We start from the raw sequence: 9,666 nt of genomic DNA, 5'->3' as shown, positions 1-9,666 counted from the left end.
TTGAAATAAAAGAGAGAGTCAATTATCATATGGTTTCACTTATTTGTGGAGCATAACAAATAGCATGGAGGACATGGGGAGTTAGAGAGGAGAAGGGAGTTGGGGGAAATTGGAAGGGGAGGTGAACCATGAGAGACTATGGACTCTGAAAAACAATTTGAGGGTTTTGAAGGGGCGGGGGGTGGGAGGTTGGGGTAGCAGGTGGTGGTGGGTATTATAGAGGGCACGGATTGCATGGAGCACTGGGTGTGGTGCAAAAATAATGAATACTGTTATGCTGAAAAAAAAAAGAAACTAGTTAGTATAAAAAAAAGTGAAAAAAAATTTATTTCCCCAAGGGTCTTGGTGTTCATGGGGATCATTTTAAGAAATAAACCCTTATTTAGAGAGACCTCCATAGCTAAGATTTCCTTTCCTTTGGGTATATGTTAACTAACCACCTTAGGAGGGATTATTAGAGTATACCTTCCAAATTAATACTTTTTGTAAGTCATGCCCATTTACTGGATAATGGAAAACTATTTTTTCTTCAGTGATTTTTGTTTTTACCCTAAAAGAAATGGTGGGAAACAAATCATTATTTTTGTTAACATTAAATTGTTGGGAATTAAAAACTCTTTATTTTGACATTTATTTCTTAATGATCTTTAGAAAACTTTAACTTGTTGGACATAGATTTATAAAGATTAATAATTATTCTTTATGTCCATTTTATTGTGGACAGGAAAAGATTACCTTGGCAAGTCTGGGTTGTTCAGATGATGCACATTTCAAAGAAGTACCTTTCTTGTGGACTGGCCCTTAACAGGATCCTGGGGGATAACCTCTGAGTTCTTGGAATATTCTACCTGACAAGTTTACTTTTGTATGTCTGAGTCCTTGGGCTATGCTGTACTTATTTGAATAGTTAAATTTATTCTAACAAGGTGATTTATTCTGAATGCCTGTTTCTGTTCTGGGGGATGGACTGAAATCTGAGTACCCATGGTTAGTCACACAGACATTGCATACCTGTGTGACTGACCTCCAATAAAAGCCTCCAAGGCTAGAGTGAGTTTCCTGGGTTGGCACACATTATTTCTGGTAGAGTTAGGTGTGTCTCTGTGTGATTTCCCTGAGAAGGGACCCTTGGAAGCTTGTACCTGATTTCTCCTGTACTTTCCCCCATGTGTCTTTCCCTTTGCTGATTGTAACCTATTTCTTTCACTGTAGAAAACTATAACCACAAGCACAAGGACTTTTCTGAGTTCTTTTAAAATTAAAGTATAATTAACCTACCGGGTTAACTATGTTTCAAGTGTATGATATCATTATTCAACAAGTCTACACTTTTTTGAGTTCTTTGACTCCTTCTAACATATGGTGAAGCTTGAGGGCGGTCTTGATGATGTCTAGCAGAGTTGGCATCAGAAGTGGGATTAACTAGAATGAGCCTGATTCTCTGAAACATGGTACTGTTATTTTTTGGGAAAAAGGAAGGATAAGGGGGTGGTGGATGACAGTTCTTTGATGACTGAAGACCTATTGAATTACCCATTGCATGGAATAGCAGCTGTGCTTTACTCAGTCCTTGAATACATAAGGGAAAAAATTGTTCTGAAACAAAAGATAACATCTCTAAGATGTATGGTCACCAAGAAGGTCTTCCATGTGTGATGGGAAGGCAAACTCTCAAAACTACTAAAACCAGTGGGTATATTGCTAAAGAATTGTCTCCTTCTGTGGATCGATATGAGCAACTTCCTGAAGATCCTTAAATAAAAGAGGACTGTATTCATTACTAAACTAGGAGTCTCCTTAGTGTTGAATGCTACAAAATGAGAGTATGTTTGGGTTGAGGTAGGACCTACAGCTTACTATTGAACAGTTGGTGTATATGATCTAAACATGTGGCAGTTTCTTCCTGAGAGGAGACCTAGCCTTGTGGGCTGGATAAAAGCCACGGCAGTTTGTTTTCCCTGAGAAGGTGAATGCCCTTTCTCCTACCTGAAAAGCCAACTGGAATTCTCAAGATGAAGCAACTGATATGTTGCATATGTGATATGCTTGATTGGCTTTACAATGATTGGGTTGTTCATCGACTTAATGTACCTCTTACCTAGACCATGATAAATGCTGTGATTTGTGGATACTCTTTTGCATTGTCACCCCATGTAATTTTGTTGTTGCAAAACCAAGCATGTTCCAAGAAGTTGTATCAGATTTGTTATCTTGCATTACCCTTATGGGTCTCACAGATGCTAAGAAAATTAGAGTGATTCACAAGAGAATAGGGAAAGAAAAAGTTGGTAGTCAAGGGACTCACGCCAGCAAACTGGAACTCTGTAAATAGTTATTAAGGATAGGGATGAATAAAGTAGGTTTGATTATCACTGTGATAATGGGAGAATATGAGAATACCATGTTTTTTAGGAGTAAGGTCAATGTTTGGATGGAAGCTGAATATTTGAACAGACTCTGTGTAAAGTAGTTGCATTTCCTTTTCCTCCATGTGTTATTGATTTTATTTATTTACTTTTTAATTTTTTAAATTTAAAATCAATATTTGTACCCAAAATATATAAAAACTTTATACAACTTAATATAAAAAAGCCGCAAATAATCCCACTTAAAAATAGGCAAAAGACATGAATGGACGGTTCTCAAAAGACCTACAGATGTCCAGCAGACACATGAAAAGATGCTCAACATCATTCATCATCAGGTAATTGCAAATGAAATAAATAATGAGGTATCAACTTATACCTGTCAGAATGGTTAAAATCAGAAACAGAAGAAATGACAGATGTTGGCAAGGATGTGGAGAAAAGAGAACCCTCTTGCACTGTTGGGAATGTAAACTGGTGTAGTCACTGTGAATGACAGTATGGAGGCTCCTTAAAACGTAGAAACTAGAACTACATTTTGTTTCAGTAATCACACTACTGAGTATTTTCCAAAGAATATGAAAACACTAATTCAAAGGGATACATGTACCCCTATGTTTACAGTAGCATTATTTATAATAGCCAAGATTTGGAAGCAGCCCAAGTGCCCATTGACTGGTGAATAAAGACATGGTACCTACACACACACACACACACACACACACACACACCAGAATATTATTCAGCCATAAAATAATGGAATCTTGCCATTTGCAGTGAAATAGATGGAACTAGAATGTATAATGTTAAGTTCGTAAGTCAGTCAAAGACAGACAAATACCTTGTGATTCCACTCATATGTGAAATTTAAGAAATAAAGCAAAGGAGCAAAGGGGGAAAAAAGAGAGAAACAAAAACAAGAAATGGACTCTTAACTATTGAAAACAAACTGGTAGGTACCAGAGGGGAGGTGGGTGGGGAGGTGTGTGAAATAGGTGATTGGGATTAACTAGTGGCACTTATGATTATGCACTGAATAATGTTTAGATTTGTTGAATAACTATATTGTATTCCTGAAATCAAAATAACACTGTATATTAACTTTACTGAAATTAAAATTTTAAAAAGAATGAAATACATTAATAAAAAGTGACTTTTCATAAAATATGATATGTATTAGTACAATATACATGATTCTTAAAAAACATCTCTAAATTAGTTGACAAATATGGGTATTTTTAAGTAGCAATAATTAATATGATACAAATTAAGTGACTTGGTAGAATGGAGTTTTATATTTCTAAATGGTTCATAGCTCTTTCTCTGAAGAATCAAGTGGCTCTATGCTAGCCTTTGGCTTCCAAAATTTTCTTCCAGAATATTTGGCAACTTCTGGGCACCACATACAAGGATTTACTTGCCCTTGATATTATGATAGTTTTCTTGGGAGTTTATGCAGCAAGCTCTTTTTTTTTTCCAAATCCCTTTGACTTAATCTATCTTGTAATGAGCTAAAGAAAAAGTTGGATTTCTTTAGTTTACTTAGCTTTTATCTCATTGCTTGGCTCAGAAGGACATCCTTTACAAGTTTCTACATTCACATCAAGGGTTATTTAGAACTTATTTCCTAAAAGTTCAAGTGGAATACTTAGCATACATGATGAAATAAGGGGGTTTAATGCAAATTATAATAAATTTCAAAGGACTAAAGTCCTACAATGTATTTCCCCTCCATGGTTATTGAAAGCTAGAAATTCAGCACATATCTATTGGAAGAGGAAAGCAAAGGGAAGTTCACTACTCTGCCAGAGTATATGCTGGTTTAGTATCCTTATAAAATATATATGTGTAGAAAATCATAGTCTTAAAGTATACTTAGAATACTGCATTATTCAAACCAAAACCTACTTTAACAAAATGTCTATAATTAAAAGTAGCTGATGAGGGGTGCCTGGGTGGCTCAGTGGGTTAAGCCTCTGCCTTCAGCTCAGGTTGTGGTCCCGGGATCCTGGGATCAAGCCCTGCATGGGGCTCTCTGCTTGGCGGGGAGCCTGCTTTTCTCTCTCTCTGCCTGCCTCTCTGCCTACCTGTAATCTCTGTCAAATAAATAAAATAAGTTTAAAAAAATAAAAGTAGCTGATGAAATGAAATCCAAAGTTATGACAAGGGAGACTCACTGTGACTTGAAGCTGTGTTGCTTAGAGAACTTAAAAAAGCATGTGACCTTAAAGCCATTTAAGGAAAAGTTAGGAGGTATCCTCTCTTCATTCTTTACCATGATTCTAATTGAGGATGGGTCTGAAATTAGTATTTCTAAATATTTCAGAAAAAGTCCATAGAAGTTCTAAAAGGATTTTTAAGAATGTCTCTCTCTCTTTCTGCGTCAGTGAGTTGTAGTGCTCAACAGAATTCCTGATAGATACAGTCCGAGTGTTCCCACTCCAGTTTACCTCTCCACAGATGTCTTCTGCCCCCACAGAGATCCAGAATATAATCTTACATCTCAGGCTGATTTCATGGGTGTTAAGAGTGTTCTGATAGATATTTAGTTCACTTTAGGGGACCCATTGAAACAGGGTCTCCGACTTCTCTGCCATCTTGCCCCTCCTCCCCCTCAACAGACTTTCCTAGTAGCACAAAAACAAAGGCAAGTCCATACACTCATTCAAATGTCAGAAGAATGGGAGGTGGACTATTAGGTCACCCTTAGCCAGAGCTTCTGCAGGCTTTTTACCATATGCTGATCATCAATGTGAGTCAGATGGACTTTTGTAAAAGAATCCTGTTTGGTGGCCAGGACCTTTTTGGGGCATTGCTTCCTAAGTGGAATCTATAACAGATAAGGGAGTAGGGGAGGTAATACAGGGGAGCTACTCATCTCAGCTTGAAAGGAGCTGTTGAAGACCATATGTGCATTCAAGAAGCCCATGGGATTCTCTAGCTGTGGGTAGTGGCTAATGTGGTCATCCAGAATTGACATCATGGATTATGGCATTATTTTATTATACAGCTTCAAAAACTCTGGATATAGATTCACAGGATCCAATGACCCATAAATAAAATGAAAGGGACCAGTTACAGAAGCAAGAGCTCTCATCCAGCATCTTCTGAGCATCTTCTTCTGGTTGATGTACTGTTAGAGACTGTTGATAATGAAGTTTTCCCATCATTGTATCCCTGCCCACATGCCCCATAGCTCATTCTCAGAGGGTTGGGTGTATAGCCTAAAGACTGGGATGAGACCTTGGAAGAAAACAGAAAAGTTCAATTGTGTGAGGATGGGTGACAGGATGACTCCTTCTTTGAGAAGTTTTGGAGGAGAAGATAGTGAGTCTCAGAAAATATACTTCCATCTGACAGAGATTCTTTATGGTAAGCTAAAAAGATCCATTCTTCTAGAACATGTAAGAGCAGCTCCTGAGCAGCAAAGCTCCATAATCATGAGACAAAAAGTTGGTCTTGTGGTTCTGGAGCCCCAGATACCCCAAAAGTGCCTCCTCAAATATGGAATACTGATATGGTCTTGGTTTGTCACTGAAGCCAATGCCCAAGAAATCAAGGGCAATCATTTAATGAAACCACAGGGTCAGACCTTCCCAAATCTTGTGCCAATCATAGCTGGATATTGGAAAGCCATGTCATAGCACAACTATATCAGGACTTCCAACCACACCTGTAGTCCTGGGAGAAGACTAATAGTCCCTTGTAGGTAAAAAACTTGCCTGACAACTTCCATGACTGAAGAACAGGAGAAATGGGGGTGGGGTTGGATATGCAGATAGGCAGCAAGTAGAGGCAAAGCCCATAGCCCCACTTGAGCCCAAAACTCCCCTTTGTCCTATTATCATTTCTATTTGCATCTCAAATCATCTTTTATCTTCCTAAATAAAATTTCCAAGATGTGCCTTTAATATGGTGTCAGAAGAAACACTACAAGTTATGACTTTTCTCATGTGTTTATATTTCAGAGTTAAGATCTTAAAGGAGGCAGAACTGAAATAGTATTCAGTGTACAGGGTCAATCAGGATTAATAGCTGAAGAAGGGATCAGACATATATTAATCAACCTTCCTTGATCAACATTGGATGTTGCTATCAGAGGAAGTCCCTGAGCTTGGGCACATAGGCTCTCTGTAGCTGAGGTAATGACTGAAAAGGTTAATGGGTGACATTTGCCAGCTGACTGCACACTAAGCAGATGAAGGAGAGAGTCTGTCTTTGGGAGGGGATTCTGGGTGATCCATATTCATGTCTATCATAGGTTCACTATCAAATGATGCTCTGGCCAGGTAGACAACAGTAAGTTGACAGTTGTTTTCTCTCAGCACTTGTTTCTGGCTTCCATTTCTTGATGAAAAGAGGGATGTGGTCACACTATTTGGTTTTCCCTTTTTAGGCATCATGCCCTTTGTTTGCTATTATGCTCTCTATTCTTACATCATAGCTCCACTACAATGTGTTTACATGTGCTTCCTGAATCCAAGATGTCCTGGCTTCCCTAAATTTGGGGCTATTACCAGAAATTTTCATTTGACTATTATTTTTCCAAAATTCACCCATGTTTGTGCTTTTGGAATGCCTATGAGATGTACTTAATAATTACTTATTCCATTCCTTAAGTTTCTTTGCCTCTCATCTTCTTTTTCTTTTTATCTTTCTGTGAGGTGTTCTGTATTATTTCTTCCACTTGTCTTCTAGTTCACCAATTCTCTATCCAGGTATGTCTCCTTCATTGTATAAAATTTCTTTAATCTTTTGTTCTAGTGGTTACAATGATTTTAGTCTAGAAAACTCATTTAGCACATGTTTGATACTGAGCTTCTTCTTATATGTTCTGTCATGTGTACACACACACACACACACACACACATACATTTATTTTTTATGTTGGCATTTGGTAATAATTCTGTGGTGGTTTCCATTCTGATTTCTTGTTTGATTTTGCTGATGGGGGCTTGTTTGTAGATTATGTTCTTATATTGAGGGAGTTTATTTTCAGGAATCTTTCAAAAGCTTTAATTAATATTAAGCTCCTCCAGAAAAGATTATTGTACATTTGCCATTTGATTAGGTTGCCTCCAGGAATTATTTGGGTCATGCTGATAGTGTTAATTTGAACCCCAGGGCTACACTAGAACACTCCTGTGATGGAAAATTCTCGGACTTTTTTCCCTTCACTCAGAGCTAAGAACTGGGAATAGAATTTTCTTTGGCATCTCCTATTCCCATTGGAAAAAAGTAAAGTTTTCACATAGAATGTAGTCATTCAAGCACCAAATCATGCAAAGCTGAGTATTTAATGTGAGAGGTCTTCTTTTGTCGGGGCAGTGTGGCTAGAGGTTAAAAAAAAAAAGCAAAAAACGAACAAACAAAAAACCCAAATCAAAATAAAAAACAAAACAAAAACACCCTGAACATTCAAATAGCCTAAGTTAAAATACATGGCCAGCATCAAGGAAAGTCATTCTAATACTATTAATTTATGTAACTCTTCTCTGACTTAATCAAAGTGACAGATTTCCACTTGCAGATCTGGACTCATAGGATCTTTTCATCATGATTAAAAGCAAACAACTAATCAAACAAAGAAGCAAACAGCAAGTAATATATAATACCAGATTTCCCCCTCCATTTTTGAGACTGAGTACCTAGTAAGACTCTTACTAATTCAACCTGACACACCTGAGTGTGCACCGGGCCCATGACTGTAAGTCAGTAGTTACACGTCCCTGATTGGCTAAGTCAGAGCTAAGTGTGGCTTGAGTTGCTTTGACAGGTTGCCTCAATTATCCTCATGATGCAATGTGCTAGTCATTGAAGTTTGCATTATCCACAGGAAAGATTACAGACTCGGAAGGAATAGAATCAGATAAATCTGGGCAACTTATAATAGGAAGTTCAGTTACTAAGGAGCCTGTAATGGGATGAACTTTTAGATTTAGCAATTTCTGTACTGAGTTTGGACTCTCCTTCAGTTTTTTAATGAATTCTGTAACGAGTTGTAATATTGAGTAAGTTTAAGTAGCGTATGTTTGACTTAATACTATTTCCCCAGAATTGTTGCTTATAATTCATTATTTAAGCAATAAATCTATTTCTCTAAATTAATCTTTACTCTTAACCACACCATTAGAGAACTATTAACTATACCATTAGAGAATGGATGCTCACCAGATATCCTTTGTCATTAATCACCTTCTGAAGTGAACAATCAGATGTACTCACTTCCTCTTCTTGTCTTCAACATCAACACCCATTTTTCTTTGTTATACCTTGAATTTCATATCTGTCACTCACCCTTGCAGTCTCAGTCTTAATAGTCTATATGGTGTATATACAACATTGTTTTACTCATGTTCCTATCTGATTTCTGAATTCATGGATTTAAAAATTTTTCGATTTTTGTAGATTTTCTGGATTTGTCTCTTTGGTTGAAAATATTATCCTTCACAGCAGCATTTACTAATTATTTTAAAAGTACAAATGCCATTCTTAAAATATTGACCAAATATTGGTGTCTAAAGGAACTGCTAATTCATTTCTAAGGATTGAAATTAGGTATCTCAGTTTTCACAGTGATAAGAAGATAGAAAAATTAAAATACAATAAAATTAGGCAGCATTCAAAGAGCCTTGAGTAAGAGAACGGTGAATGACGTCACCTTAGTTTTCTAATAGGAGAACATATAATTGGTATCGTGGAAGAGGTAGCATAATTGCCCATGTATAGCTCTGGTTTCATATCTCAGGTGGGTTGAATCATGCAGCCCCAACTTTGTATCATGTAATCCTGACTCCCAGTATCTCAGATAGGATCATAATTGGAGACAGAGTCCCTAATGAGACAATCAAATTAAAATATATTCTTTAACATTGACCCTAATCCAAATGACTTTTTTCTGTATAAACAGGGAAAATATGAAAATTGAGACATGCATATAAAGAACATAATTTGAAAAAATAATGGGAGAGGTCAACTGCGTAAGAGCTTAGGGGATAGGCCAGGAATACATCCTTCCCTTACACATCTCAGCAGAAATCAACATGACCCACAACTACTGATTTGGACTTCTAGTCTCAGAAATGTATGATAATACATTTCTGTTCTTTAAGTTCCCCAGTGTGTGGCACTTTGTATGATAAGAGAACACACTAACACAGATTTGGGTTCTGGCAGTAGAGTGAAATTGTAACAAAGAATTAACAATGTGGAAGTGGGTTTGAACTTGGTAATGAGTAAAGGTGGCAGAATTTTGAGGTATATGACAGAACAAGTCAAGATTTCTTAAGGGACTGCTGGG

At 37.1% G+C, this 9,666-nt stretch overlaps 1 pseudogene; it reads right to left on the bottom strand.

The window, feature by feature from the left end:
* Positions 1-5,196: 5,196 nt before the first annotated feature.
* On the bottom strand, positions 5,197-8,069 carry LOC101693721 (annotated as a pseudogene).
* Positions 8,070-9,666: the final 1,597 nt, after the last annotated feature.

Source organism: Mustela putorius, unplaced genomic scaffold (genome assembly GCF_011764305.1).
Source record: "Mustela putorius furo isolate JIRA1106 unplaced genomic scaffold, ASM1176430v1.1 tig00003901_pilon_pilon_pilon, whole genome shotgun sequence".
Classification (NCBI taxonomy): Eukaryota; Metazoa; Chordata; class Mammalia; order Carnivora; family Mustelidae; genus Mustela; species Mustela putorius.
Note: the sequence above shows the minus strand (reverse complement) of the source record. Positions and strands in the feature narration are given on the sequence as shown.